General features: G+C 42.2%; 1 pseudogene; it reads right to left on the bottom strand.

Moving 5' to 3' along the window:
• Positions 1-593: 593 nt before the first annotated feature.
• Positions 594-15,000, bottom strand: LOC144533128 (uncharacterized; annotated as a pseudogene).
• Between the last annotated feature and the right edge of the window lie 1,038 nt (positions 15,001-16,038).

The raw sequence follows: 16,038 nt of genomic DNA on the forward strand, positions 1-16,038 counted from the left end.
CTTCACGTAGTTTGTTTGTTTTAGGCATTTTAACAAACTACAGATGCAGGCATTTCTGTAGTAAGGACAGTCTTACTGATAAAGATTTTACTATTCAGGCTAACAAGTTCTCTAACACCTTAGAACTTGTGAATAAAGAGTTTATTTTTCAGTTTGACTTGGAGTCAACCCCATATAACCTTCTATAAAGCCATTTTCATTTGCAAAGTGAGGCAGTTGTGGATTGAGAAGCCAATTCATGCAGCTTCTGTATCTCGTTCCAGCCATTTGTTTTACAAATTAAAACCTTCTAATCCCTTAAGCTATTTGCCACTTCTCATAGACTGAATTTGTTTAGAATTATATTAATTTCAAAGGTTTTTAAGCCACTCAGCAAATCCATCCCACTGGCCTTGAGTGGAGGGGTAAGGAAGTTGTCAACGTGGCATGTTGCTGCTCCTTTTTCTTTTTCTCTCTCTTAATTTCTCACACCTCTCCAGCCCAAGTTAAAGCTGCTCCCCTCCAAATAAACACATCAAAGCAGTACAATACATGTATGCCTTTGAAGAGACTTTAATGTTTTAGCTTCATTTCCCTGAAACTGTGAAGTGTGCCTATGGGCCCTTGCTGGTAGAGTGGTGATTATGGAGCAAGAAGCCATAGTCAGGCCCACTCAATATTTCAGTGTCAGTGCAGAAGACCGGGGGGCCCCCTTCCCACGCCCTTTCCACGCCCTCCCTCTGTGATGAAACCTCACTTTGACTCGGGAGCCCCGTCACTTTTGGCTGGCAAGCACCCAAGGAAGTGTGTGACCTCATGGCACTGACGATGTGGGGAGTCAAGTAGCTGGGAACTGTCAGAAATAAGGTGTAAGAGTGCACAAATGACACAGAAAACATTAGAGATTGAAAGCTGTTTTCATATTGTGAAATGTTTATATAAATAAAATATGTGAACACACTGAACACAAATCTGTACTACTCAAGATTAAGGGTGACTGACATCCAAAGATGCACAGTCTTCTGAGGGTGGCGATAGGATTTCCATTCAACAAAATCCATTAGCTCATTTAACAAAATAATCGGTTTATGCACGGAGAGCAATGAAATCTCGGGTTCAACATGATGACAATACGAGTCTGTGTGTGTGTTTGTGTTTGTGTTTGAATACAGAATATATTCAGCATGTGCATACCATGAGCATGTGCAATCACATCAGTGAGGTCCAGGAAAGGAAAGAGTAATAGACTATTTTACTCAAGTATCGCTAACTTTGGGGCACTTGTATCAGGTTAGTGTTATTTATTGTAAGCTGGCTTTCTCCTTACATCAATTCCTGTCCATTTCCCTGTCAATCAGTCAAATTAAATATGTAAAAACCCAATAAAACCTATCCATCAATGCCCAATGTGCCCTGTGTGCACGCCTTACAATACTTTCCAAATGCTCAAATGAGAATCGACACATTATTTATTACATTGACGCTGTTATATCATTATTTTGGCTCATCTGTTCCACGTTTAGTATATGTAGCAGAAAAGTAACACATTTCAGGTGAAACTGTATAAAATGAAAAACTATAGATCTGACAGGATATGAGGATGTACATCAGCAATGTTGATGGATCACAACCACATAGACATCACTATGCAGTGCATTTGTAGATTCATCTCTGACACAGTCAGGAAGACAGCCTCTGATTGGTCAATCCACTGCATTATGGGAGTCAAGATGGCCAGGGCTAACAATAAAACATAACTTTTCATACTAAAAGATAACTGTTCAGTTGTGGATATATCGTTCCGGAATTATTGTGCAAATGACCGAAAAGACACTGCAGTTCCAGTCTGGATTACACTGTTAGCTTTCATGCTAAATACTCAGAATGACGCTAGCCTAAATATTACATTACGTAACTTGATTTATAGAATCATAATTATGGATTCATTGCCCAAAGACATTGGACTTTTTTATCCAGCCTGGAACTACAAAGTCCAAACCACTAAGAACCAGCTCCAGACAAAATGTACAGCAAAATAATGCTTCAGAATAAATGTATTTTCTAAATAAACAAGTAAACATACATGTATCTCACTCCAATAACATATTGAAAGTGTAGGTTTAAGACAGATGATTAGCATATTGTCTGTGCAGTGCAGTCAGTTATAGGAGCTCTGTCTCGGCATAATCCCACCATTGCCATGTAGCTAGTGTAATAACCTCACGAGATAGGGGTGTGTAAAATCATGATAGGCACCTTGGGGGAAATAAACATGTTGACTTGAGGATTTAAGGTGACCCACGCCAGGGCAGATGATCCTCCCAGTCCCTCAGGCTGGACTCTTTCCCCTTTAGGTCATAAACTATGCATTAGCTGGCCACCATAAGTTCAAACCTCAGCAGGGACATTAAAGCTGAAATGGTGTAGTTTCTACTCCAAAAACACAATGTGTGTAGGCTATTGATGCTTTAGATGCAGAGATGGCATGTGTTGGAGAGATGTTGCCGGATGCATTGTTTTGTTCCATTTTCTTTCCATTTGGGTTGGTTTTGATCCAAGCAGGGAAAGCACTCCTGTGGGAAAATACTGTTTGTTTCATTGGCCAAAGGGAGACAATGCAGCAGGATGTGAAGAATCAGCCGTCGGGCACCAGATGGGGTCTGGACATACAGTGTGCTCAGTGAGAGGGAGTGGGAGGAGGTGGTTCTGGGGAGTGTTCAGCACACACACAACCTGCTAGTGAAAATTGATGGCTTATTTCCTCTCCATCCAGCTCACCCCCATCAACATCTGTCTTTGGAGGAGAGATCATCTCCTAACGCCGCTGGCATCGGCCTCTTTACAAGTTGGTGATTTTCCCTTAACTAGTTGTGTAAAAAGTAGCAAAATGATGGTCTTCATGAGGACAAGGATTAGTCGGCAGGTAAATAAATTGTGTAGTGAAACTTGAATGTATCAGTGTACCCAGCAATGTATCACTGAGTGTACCTGGCATACACATGTAGCTCTCAGCTCTCCTATTTAATGTGAATGCCACGTTCCTCTTGATCTTAATAAAAAATATCCTTCCATGTAAACTCTACAGTCCAGATTTCACCTGAGAGCCTCTGGGGATTACGTTAACCAATATGTTTGTAGTCCTGTGAACCTCATAAGAAATGCCCATATCAAGACAATTAGGCCAATTTTCATAATCATTATTCACTGGTCCACAGGGAGAGCTTAGATATAGAAAGTGTATGACTGCAGTAGTGATTTGTCTGGTGTCTGCAAGGTAATTCTTCTATTTATAGAGGGTCATTAAGCTGTGAAAATCTCTCTTCACTTCTAACCCATCTCAGCAATGTCATTTCTTACTGTAAAATTAAAGCCGAGGTCCAGTTCAGTCTGAATGTCCAGACCACTTAAAAGTATATTATACTCTCCCGGTGTCATTACTATTAGTGAGCCAGCTCTGAAATAGTAGTTTAAAAAGAGAGAGGACTTAATAAACGCTTTGGATATTGCCCTTTCTGAAATATGAAGAAGTGCCTTATTCAAACAAATCTCTAAATAGGCTTTAATATATTGTAGATGATATAGATATAATGTGTCCCATATCTCATTTAACATTTGTATTCTTCAGGCTAACTGGATTTCAAATAGAAGTCTTTCACTTTCAGGAACACATTTCCATATAGGACATGACTAGAAAAGGCAGCCAACATTAGCAGTGCCAGATATTCAGATTCCTCCCTGTCCTTCAGCCATTCTCCTGTCTCCTATTGACAGCTGCAAACTAAAATATTTGTATTAAAATCAAGACTGTGCATTTCTCAGGGTTTGTAAAAATGTTGGAGATATGTGGCTTAACTCAGCAACAGTGGCATGTTTCTTTGAATTAGCATACAGTTGGTACATAGAAGTTAGCTGCTTATACACACAGCTGCAGCTAACGAATGTGCTCCAAACTTAAAACTGAACTAGCTAATTTGGTTTGGTTATGGTGGGTTAGAAGTTAGCATGCTAACATTTGCTAAATAGCACTAAACAACTGGGGGTGATTGGAATGTCAGTTTATCTACCACCAAAGTCAGTTGGCTTCATTTTTTGTATTGGGAAATATGGACGTCTGTGCCACCTTTCATGGCAATGCATTGATTTATAAATAGTTACTAAAAATTCATAAAATGTTCACACTCCATGACAAATGCTGTGGACACATTGGGTTATATATCAAAACTGCAGCAATTTATAAGATGTGCTCATGGGTTTTTGGAAGCTCAAACACCTTTGGTCTGAGTCAGATTGAACAATTCACCTTTTGTTTGGGTTAGGTTTATTGTTAGGGTTTGGAATTACACCATTTTTTTAGTTTGAAGTACAAGTAAGCTACTCTTCAACTAAAGGTAATTTCTCCAGACTTTGATGAGCTTGGTGGGCTGTTGTCAATGCTTTAGGAACCAACAAACCACATTAATTGTGTGTAAGATTTTGAAATGTACGTCTTCAGTGGCCCCTAGAAGCGAGCACCAATAAGGTCAGTATGACACTGATATGAATGGGTGAATATTAACTTCAACAAAAGAACCTGTGCCGTCAGAATAGTTTCAAATCCACACATGGTGGATGCCTCCCCTCCAGTACACCTTACTTTGCATTGAATTAGGGATGCAGAATGCAAATTAACACACAGTAAAAACCAATGAACCATAAACCATAAATAGCACCACATAATCTGCATGACAAATGCTCAGTCGTCTCAAGGTAAAAGTGGCTTAGCTCTCTGCTGCACAAAGCTAGCAGTTTACTGTCTTCTTAAAAGTGACTTCTTGGCATCTGCACATTTCCTGGAAAATCTCTCAGGCCTGTGATAACTATACTTCTAACTATGCAATTACATATGCATAATGTCTACCCAAGTGGCAACCTCCGGGCCTGAAAATGAAGCCAATGCTGAAGCGTCTTAAAGCTGCATTCTCTCTAACTTCCAGCAGGGGGCGACTCCACTGGCTCCAAAAAGAAGTCTGTTTCTATAGAAGTCTGTGAGAAAATGAGACTACTTCTGACCATCTATTCTGATTAATGAATAGATGGTGTCAATCGCTAGTTTAAGTTCTTCTTCAATACAATAAATTTAATAAATTATGGTCTGATTTATTTTAAAATAGAGGATAAAGCAGGGGATGCTATAGGACCTGTCAATCAGGACAGAGGCTTAGCAATGCTAACCATGGCACTGTGGACCTCAAAATAGACCGGAACTTGTTTTTGGGTGTTTGTCTGTGTTTTCATCCTAAACTTTGCCCCTCTCAGTGTGTGTTTTCACATCATCAAAGTCATCATTTTGGTTGCATAAAAATGTCTTGTTCAGCGTTCTGTAGCACTTTGCCAACCAAGGCTAGCTAGCTAGCACTAGCGTTATCTGATAACTGTATGGACAGTTTTACTGCCGTACATGCAGATAAATTGCGCCAGTACCAGGAGGTCCGTGATTATCAGCCGGTAAATCTCTGCTGGATGACTCGCTTCAGAAGGGTTAGAAATCTGGAACTTTCCCATTTAGCATTTAGCTTAGCGCAGTGCCATTGCAACCATACACAATACTGGCTTGGCCGCCTCATCCTCCCCAGCTCCACCCTATCGTTCAAATATGTTCACATCAGGCTCCAAAATGCCAAGATGCTGACGGCCAAAAAGGAAACAGCTGGCTTCAAAACGGCAGTCCACACACTAATGGGTGATGTCACTGATGCTACCGCCATTATTTTTACCGCCTAGTTTTTACCTGATGAATCAGAGCATTGGTTTTTGAGTGTCCTACAGTTTGTTACACCTTTTATTTGTTTTATTTCATTTATTCATTTGTTTAGCTCTGTTCTTTGGTTCTGTCAGTTAAAGAACATTGTGCTCACCATAGTGACTGCAGAAATCTTGGAATGTGGCGTCATTGCTAACATGCACAAGTCTCCAATCATTCGGGTTGTAAACAAACCCTAGGTTAGCCAAATTTATACGGAAAAGAGAACGTAGGTGAAGGGTAAAATTACAACTAAAACATCCATCACAGCCCCAATGTCCTGGCTCGACTGTGACTAACCATATGCTTGCCCTAATTGTACATGGTTTTCTTGTGCTTATTAGTGACATTACAGGTGTGCCCACTTTCAGTTACCTCTAACTAAAGTAGTTTAAATAATCTGTCTGAGATACCGGCTTGTTTACATTGTAATTAGTATATAAGCCAGACAGAGACATAATCTAACATGTCAGACTACAGGGCCAGCAAATTTGATGTTGGGACCCATCCAGATAAAAATTTGTCTTGATAAAAATAAAAAATCACACTGGAACAGCTAGTGTCATCATAACCAGTTGTCTCAAGGCTGTGCAGTTATTTTGTTTTTGTAGTTCATCAAAATATAAAGAAGAAAAGATCAGCCTTCTCACAATCAGATATGATCTGATCAAACCTTCAGGATTCTGTTTAACCATGTAATCCTATAGCCTACTTCCTCAGAACTGAAGTAAACAGCTTTTGCACAATTTAAAGCCATCAAATATGGCAAGTCATAGTATTGAGCTCTTCAAGCATATTTGTAAAGCAAACGTAGTTTAATTGCATTATATTGTAATGTGGAACATTTACTGTGGTAATTGTTCTCAGGGACATTGATGGGGCCCACATGTTAAAATTACTTGGAGTCACTTAGCATTATCTCAAGTTCTTTGCTCCATCAACTCTGTAGAAAAGTGATTCCCTTAGACTAAATGTGAGTGTGTTCTACACGCTGGCAGATAATAGAGGACAAGATAATCAAACCAAAGATATTAGAGCACCACTTTCTAATAAGACCCTTTATAAGGGCTTTATAAGTTGTAACTACTAGCTTTATTAATAACTATTCATTAACTAATAATTTACAGAACAGTTGTCGTAGTAGTAAGTATTAGTTCTAGAAAGTCTTACAAAACAGAGGAATAAAGTAATCTGTGATGAATCCACCACGCAGACAGCAGAGCTCGACATTCTAATGCTCCAGGCAGGGGGAAAGGGCAAACGATACGCTGAGATTCATAGCAGCCCTAATAATGTGAACACACACAGCTCTTTAGTCCTTCCACACATGGAGAATGATATTAAAATCATGTATCACTGAATGTGTTCATCAATGGCCTACAAACTGTTTTGGGTGATGAAGGCTTGCTCTGCACAAAATACCCCATTGTAACAGCTTGAGCATGGAGATGCAATTCCCACCCACATACTGAACACTCATGTACTTCCATACCAGCACATGCTCATGCCCATACACCATCGCCAAGTTTAAATCTGTGTAAGCATTTGCAAGGGCAGGTGCACCCCAATGAGGCTCCAGTGTTGTCTTGAGAAAGCCCTATTAGATGCCAAGCTAGGATTTATTGATGCGTGTGTTACCTTAAATGGATGGAGCTCTCTGTGATTCCACTAGCAAGCAGCAAAATGAGAAGAGAAAAGCTGAAAGACCCAGAGAGGCTGAGTAAAATTAGTCTCTGCTTCTAAATGAACAGGAGAGGTAAGGAGAAAGGAAACATTATTTAGTGTCTTCTCCCCTCACCTCTTCGGGGCGGAGAAGCTGGTTGGAGCTATTACGCTCTCTATCATGCCAAGTCCCTTTGGACAATGCAGGATGATCTGCACAGAGCTCCACTGCTCCTCTAACTGATCATCAAGGTGTCGCATTAGAGCTGCTCATGTATCACTACTGGATAGCAGCAATACAATCAGTTATCATTATTGTATTACAAGCTTCAATGATCCTCTTCAATTATACCGAGCCAGGTAGGAAGCAGGAGCTACACATACAGCCATGGTTGAGTTATTTGTTCATATGCCACTGTAAATGAAACCTAACTCCGATATAATCACATAATCATGTCATGGAATCTGGATCATTTATAAAGATCAGATGCAGACGTAGACTATGTTCCTCTTTTGTTTCCCGCTGTCAAAATACAGGGCCTTGCTGTTACCACATGTGCTTTGATTGTTGTCAAGCTCCGCATCGACTATGCTGTGCAAATGACATGCCAAAACATGCACACAGTTGAAACATGTATTTACTGTCCCTCTCTGTGTTTTTCAGTCTGTTCACAATTTCTTGAATTGCCGATCTAAACATTTATATCTAACCATTGCAAAGCATGCGCAGCTTTCTGAATGCCATCCAATGTATGAGACTATAATTCAGTTATCTTATATCTGCAGCAAAATCATCTTCAACAGACAGACCCCAAGGATGGTGAGTTAATACTAAAGAAGGGGACATAGAAGCTGAGTTTGCAGCAGACTCTGTGTGAAGACTAAGAAAGAGGACACCAGCATGCATCAGCTTTGATGGTGGTGAAACCCTTCCTGGCAGCCATGACACACATTTTGAAAATCTTCAATTGTTTATGACTAACTGTGACATGGTTATGTGAGAGAGGAAGGATTTTGTTTTTGGGGTATGTGCAGTGCGTGAATGCTGTCCACATTCTTCCCATATGCACAGAACAAGACTGAAAATATGTCACTGATGGCAGAGATGACCCTGACATCATTGGTAGCCAAGATTAAATAGGAAGATGCTGTATACATTCCCCAAGGATAACGCTAGTGTTATATATATTTTCCTATGGTCAAGAAATTTTACATGGGTTTCTGATTCCTAATAAATATCCTGTAAATCTTTTTATCTGGAAATCACTGTGTGCTTAACATTTAAAACTGCTATGCAAATACAATTATTACTATTATTATTATTTGTTGGGGACTATTTTCAGCAGCGGATTAATCCACATTTGGTGTTCCAGTGAGTTTTTGTGGCAGCAGGACGGTGTGTTCATGGTGCCGAAGGAACAACAGTGGCTCTGTGATGGAGCCCTGTGGCACACAGGAAGATCAGGCTGTGACACGCACGCACACACACACACACACACACACACACACACACACACACACACACACACACACCACGTTAGTGGATACATTCACTGTTGGACATGGGATTTGATGGCAGAAGAAGCAAATATAGAAAACCACCAAAGTTAAAGGCTGAAAGCACAGCAACATCACACATGCAAAAATCTGAATTTTATCTGCAAGCAAACATATACTTATTAAACATATGCAAATATGGGAATACAATTTCCAATAATCAATCAATCAATGCAAATTTACTTCAGTTTTAATTTTGTCTTTAAGAAAGTCCTATTTTCCCAATAATAGTATCAAATTAAGTTATTTATTTAGAACATACATAAAATAAAGTTATTGATGGATGCTTACATTGGTGTTTCTCGCCCTGTTAGATTTTGTTAGCATCGCTGCCACATTCATTGATCTCACATCTTAATTACCTTATTAAGTACACATTAAGAAAACCAAAACCTACAAAAATAAGATGCAAGATGTACTAACAGGAATTGTAATTAATTAACAGTGCAGGTCTAAGCAGCTCCGAGATATGTTTGAGGTTGGAGGTAAAGGGTGTTTGCTCTTCCCCGTGGTCTGCCCTCCAGATGTGAGATAGCATGGCAGTCATCTCTCAGCTCATCCCTCACACTAGATAAAGAGTTCAGCCAGAGCCTCAGTTGAAATCAGGCTCCAGGAATTTCCATATGGCAGACAGCTGCTTCTGAATACAATAAGTAAAATGTATTTTTATAGCGCTTTTCACAGATAAAAAAATCACAAAATGCTTTACACAAAACATACAATATGATAAATATTAGTGCATAATTAAAATAGAATCAGGGAAGACCCTGAATATGTTTCTTTTGGTGCTATATTGAACCCTGTTCATGGCATGAAGCTTTAAAGGCGCAACCCATGTTTTAATATTGACCTACAGCAGTCTGACAAAATCAATTGCTATTTACGTAAAGCAGATCAATTTACCTACACTGCTCTGGGATCAGCTAAATCTGTCAGAACGTGTTGGTATCTGTGTTTTATTTTGTTAATACTATAACAAAAGTGATTGTCAGTGTGGATGTTTGAAATGTGCTAATACTGTACGTCTAACGCAGTAGTGACTCATTTCAGTGACATGAGGGTATTATTGTGAACATATATTATTAAAAATATTACATAACTGGTTGAAAAGTTGTATTTTATAACAAAAATCAGCTGCAAGTAATGTTAATAAATTAATAACCTGCATTACGCTTAGTTAAGCCTCAGTGCTTGTATTTTTTACCATAGAACTAATGCTAAGCTAATGCACTATTGCAACACAAAGTAAACTAGTTGAGCTAGTTATGAGATAGTTAAGGATATACGTAACTTTGCATTAAAGATGGTCTTTTTAATCTGATACTGTATATGTGGTGGATGTAGTAGTTACCTCCTCAGAAATAAGGGTGTGTGTTCCCAACTTTGAGACATGTAGCCTACAGCATGCTGTGTGAACCGCCCAGGACTTTGACTGAAGCTTACTACAGTTTAGCTAGCCTTAGCCACCAGAAGATAGAAAACAAAACTGTGAATTAAACTACAACATGGTCGGCCACATAAGGTCAATAGTGCACTATAAGACTTACACGACTTGGACTGATCAAGAATGGTCAAAATCAATGCAACCAAGCTTAGAATATTCTAACTTTTAGTCCGTATGGGTCAATCTCCAAAACTTCAGATCCCCAACCCTCCCTTGAAGCTCTATCATACCTCTGTCCAAGGCCAGAACTCACGTTTCTTATCCTGGTTGTGAAATGTTCAAAACCTTATTTATTTAAGAGCCCTGGTCGTAGGGTCATTAGTCCCCAGAACTTGTTCTACATTAAACTTTGTCTCTGAAAGACTCTCCTCACACTCATCAGATATCTTCCTGTCAATCACTCATCATCATCTCCTCATTTTTATTCAAGAGGTGGCCTCATGCATTTCAATGTGAGGAGCTTTTTACCTGTCCTGAGTCCAGATATTTTTTCTTCATTTGAGACTGTCATCTGCTCATATGGTTATTCTACCATGGCCTGTTTCCAGAATACATCATAAAATCATCATCAAGGCTTCTGTATTTTAAAGGCTCCCTCAAATTCAACCAGGAAAATCAACCTTTTCTTACTGGGATTTGGAGAACATTTCAATCAGGAGAGACTGTTTGCATATATGCAAAATGTTTTATTGTACAAGAGCATAATCTGAACATTGTATTGGAGATTGAAGTCCATCGTTATATTAATACATTTGATATATTAATACATTTAATATAGGGGTATGGAACCATGATGTAACCCCCAAAACGTGACTGAAATTGGAACATGAAGGAAATAGTACACACGAAAATTAAATACGATTTTATTAATAAAATATGTAGCTTACCACCATGTGGCACGGAGCTGAAACAGAAAGGCAAAAAACAGTGATCCGTACCGAAACAGCAAGCGAAATACTGCCCGTATTTCGGTCATCGGCGACTCAGGCCGGTAAAACATGGCATCTCCGCCGATACGCAACTCAGGCTGGCAACACAGTACGCAACTCAGCCCGGTACATAGAATGACACATAGCTCCCGTATTGTTTTTAATTAAATCTATTGATTTAGGCTATCAATTTGAAGTACTATATGAACAGGAAATTCCTGTCGAAGTGAACGCTAGCTGAAGAATTACACCACCACCGGTTATATGCTGTTACGGCAACTCGGCCGGTAAACATGAAGGAAATAAAGGCATCGCCGCCGTTTACGGCAATGTAGCCGTAAACATAAACCATCTTCTTTTTACCATTGCACTTATATCTCTAGTTCGACATGAACGGGATTGCTCATGGATGTGAGACATGCCACCCGTGCCCCAATAAAAACACCACCACAGGTTATACCAAGCTTACCAGATTATAGCTTTAGGGATCGTTGATTTGTGAGGACGACGTTGACGTCAGGACGAATGTATGCAGAGTAAGCCAAAGAAGACCACCGACCCAGCCTTTGCAGCGAGATCCGAGACATTCCTTGATTGGCTGCCGTGGTTGCAGCCCCTATCCTGAATGAATGCCCTGAATAATGCTGCGGTGAAATGCCAGATTTGAGGAGAAATGCTTCCAGATGTTGCTTAAACCACCCTTTAGACAAGGGACAATCCCCCGAAATAATGAACAGAGGCGCGAGGGAGTTAGTAGAAGGCCTTGCTGTAAGATAATTTAACATGGATTTAAATGGGCAAAATAGTGTATCTGTGCAGGCGACAACAACTGAGCAAGCTCCTTCACGTTTAGAATGCTTAAGATGTAAGCAGTAATGATTAGCATGAAAGGCCAGATCAGAGAAAGTAATATCACTATCGGGGTTGAAGGATTTAAAAGGAGTAGCAAATTCACCGCATCTGAGAAATGCGTACAAAGCTAACAGGAAAACAGACTCCAGAAGTGTGTCTATGTAAGGGGAAAAAAACCCTATCCTGAGTGTCGACACTAGTTTATGTAGAATACCGAAAGTGATAGGCTGCCTGAAGTCAGGGGAATAAGGGTGAGCTTTAGAGACGCCTTTCAACAGCAATTTTATAGCCTGATTAGAAAGGAGGCTTGGAAACGATGGATCGTAACATTTAATGTGAAACTGAATACCTGCAATCAACCCACGAGTATACTGCACCTTGAAGTTGCGAGTATCAGTGCAATAACATATGAAGGCACAAATGCTTTTAACAAGAACTGGTCTGAGAGGTACACAAATGATTACACAAAATAAAGAAAATGTATGCCAGGCAAAATCATAGGTTTTAAGAGTGGAAGCCGCTAGACCTTTCCTCATGTACATCCTAGAAGAATCTAGATAATGTTGCAAGGGGTTTAGATTTAATGCAGTGCTAGCTCTTGGAGAAAGGGAAGCTATACCGGGACAGGCCTGGCTGACGGGCAGAGGCTTCGAAAGGTCTGAAAATGAAAACGCATCAGCCACATTGTTAAAATGCCCGGGGACATGACGGGCGGTGATGATGAAATTATTCATAACCGCAGACCATGTGATGCTTCTCATGAACGGCATGATTTTGCTACACGATGAGCGCCCTCTATTGATTATACTGACAACTGCTTGGTTATCACACATGACTGAGATGCGTTCCAGTTCCAGTGATGCCCCCAGATGTGGCAGGCTACTGCAATGGGGTAGATCTCATGCAGGGCTGAGGAATCGGACTGGGAAAAATTGGGAGGCCAGTGACCTGCGAACCACTGGTCCTGAAAAAATCCCCCAAAACCCGCGAAAGGGGCAGCATCGGTGAAAAACCACAGAGAGTCAGAAGAATGCACTAACTCATCATAAAAGAAGGAGACCCCATTCCAATGCTCCAGAAGGTGAGACCAATAACGCAAATCGGAGCGGCACCCGTCATCTAGGGACACGCGATCGTGCAATTGAGAGACGGAGGATGCTGTGTCCAGCATCCGGGAAATAAATGAGCGCCCCTGCGGGATTACGCGCATGCAAAATTGAAATGCCCGAGAAGGAAGAGCAACTCATGTTTAGAGATGGAGACGGCGGAAGAATGGGACGCAGCGATGCTGCGAACGCGCATCAATTTATCGTGCGGGAGAGACGCTTTCATGCTTACATAATCTAAAGTAATGCCGAGAAACTCCAGGCATGTGGCGGGGCCGATGGTCAGGGGGACGCCGAGGGACCCAAAACAGCGCCGCAGTTTGCCCAGGGACGCGCCGGAGCCATCGTGGAGGGGGGGGCTACAAGAAGAAAGTCGTCCAGCAAATGAAGCACCGAGGGCACCCTCACCCTGTTAAGCAGGATCCAGCACAGGGCCTCGGAAACGTAGTTGAAAATGCACGGGCTGCTGCAGCAGCCGAAGGTTAAACGCACCCCGAAATAAGAACTTAGAGTCCCACCTAAAACCGAAGAGGGGCCACTGCGAAGGGTGAATGGGCACTACTTTAAATGCGTCGGTGATGTCCGCCTTGGAGAGCCAAGCGCCAACCCCTGCCAGCTTGATCAATTTAATGGCGTTATCCACAGTGGCATAATGCAGAGAAAAGGGGACAGCGAATAAGACTATTGATGCTCGCGACAGGCCCGTTGTGCGGCGCTGATAAATCAAAGATTAGGCGTTTCTTCCCAGAATACTTCCTAGTAGCCACGCCGATGGGACTGACGCGAAACACAGTGAACGGAGACGAGCTAAAGGGTCCGATGCTGTACCCCTTAACGACCTCCGACGCCAGCAGCCGCGAAACGGTTGCGGGGTCGTAGACCGCAGAAGGAGATTCCTAGCGACAAACGAGAAGGAAGGAACGTCGAGCATGCCCACTCTAAAACCCTTAGAAAGCCCGAAGAGCAGGTGATCCACAAACACAGAGTCAGCCAATTAATTAGCAAAATTACGAGGCGGGCCCCCCCCTTCCATACTTCAGATTCAGATTCCCAATCAGCGCTAAGTAGGAGTCCAGTTCTGGCCTCCTACCTGGGTACACAGAGCAAATAACGTCCCGAAGTAAACCCGAAAGCAACCAAGAACTGCCCTATGGACAGCTTCCACAACCTGGGATTTGTGGACTTGAACACTGCTGAAAACCCGTCCCCGGACACCAGATTTTTATCGCATTCCGGGGAAGGCAGAATTAGGCTCACCAGGTTTACATCCTTGCCCTGCAGGAGTTTCGCCCGCAAGCACCCAGAAATGTTGGCAGCAGCGGGAATATAAGGCCTACCTATGAACGGAGCAGAGGTGGCCAGGGAAAAGTCGGCTTCTCCAGGGACTGTAGGGGGCGGCTGAGAAAAACCGTGCGCCGGCAGAGACATGGAGGCCACAGTGGTGGCGGCGGTTGAGGACCCAACGAAAGCGGGCAAGCGTTCAATGGACTGCAGCCTCGCGTCCATGGACTGAAGAGAGCCGGCCAGGGATTGAAGAGCTGTGTCAGATGACCCACTTGGCATGGCCGCAGCAGCCGCCAGGCTGAGGGAACCCGCACCGCGCCTCTTCGGCAGGGCACGAGGAGGGGCGACCGCGAACCGCCGCGGGAGCAGGAGGCGGGAGCAGGAGGCAGGAGAACTGGCGAGATGCATCCGACCTGAGCAGGCAGCTCGCGGAACTCCGGGGAAGGTAAGCCCAGAGCCGCCACGATGCCTCAATCCCGAAGCTGCAGGATGATCCTTTCTGACGCCGCGCCGGCCGAAACAGGAACGGACAGAGAGGCCAGGCGAGAGCTCCTGCGGACGCCGTCTGAAGAAGCTGGATTAGCCGCCGGCGATGAGTAGAGATCCAGACCAGGGTCCTGTCGCTAGCACTGATGACACAGTGATTAGTGACGATTCTCTGACAAATCAGTAGTCTGCAGGCTTTCACGTCACCTTTTGGTATCGCCTCAGCTTGCTTGGAACCTCAACGGAGGTGGTACTAAATAAAGTACCTGTTGAGAGCACGGCTTTAGGGAATTTAAATCGACATATTAGTGCCTGCAGAGCCAGCAGTGCCATCATGCAGCATTACGCATGGGGTCACCGCAGTATTTATATGTTTACAACAATTTGTGATTTTAGACACCTTGCCAACAGCACAGCATCAGTTAGTGGGGAGATACAATTTGAACACGAAAGTGTAATAGGCAAACACACTTTTCTTCATTCAGGTTTTGTCACGAACAGTATTAAAGTTCGGACTGATAATGAGGACATTAAGTGTAACGATTGCGCGAGAGCTTAACGTCTGTATTTCCAGACTTTGACATTTGATGATGTATGCAGAGTATTAAAGACAGATATTTAGTTATTTATACTGGGTTCTGCCGTTATCTAATGCTAGGGTATTTGATGCTGTCCTGTATTCCATGGAGTCAAGTGATCTCCTCCTCCTGTGCTCCGTAGCGGACTCTGTGACGGTGAGACAGCGCCGATTAAATATTAAGAATACATTTTTATTTAAGATTTGAGTTGGAGGTGTTTATGGAACAATTATCACTCCGAACAAGCGCAAATAACACTGCTGGATTTAATCTTCATGATAACGTGGATGATATGCAGTGAAGAAATGTGCGTTAGGCATCAATACTTGAAAATATTACGAGTAATCAATATTCCCACATTTACTTTCTGCAGTCTGACTTC

The sequence above is a fragment of the Sander vitreus genome, chromosome 18 (assembly GCF_031162955.1).
Source record: "Sander vitreus isolate 19-12246 chromosome 18, sanVit1, whole genome shotgun sequence".
Classification (NCBI taxonomy): domain Eukaryota; kingdom Metazoa; phylum Chordata; class Actinopteri; order Perciformes; family Percidae; genus Sander; species Sander vitreus.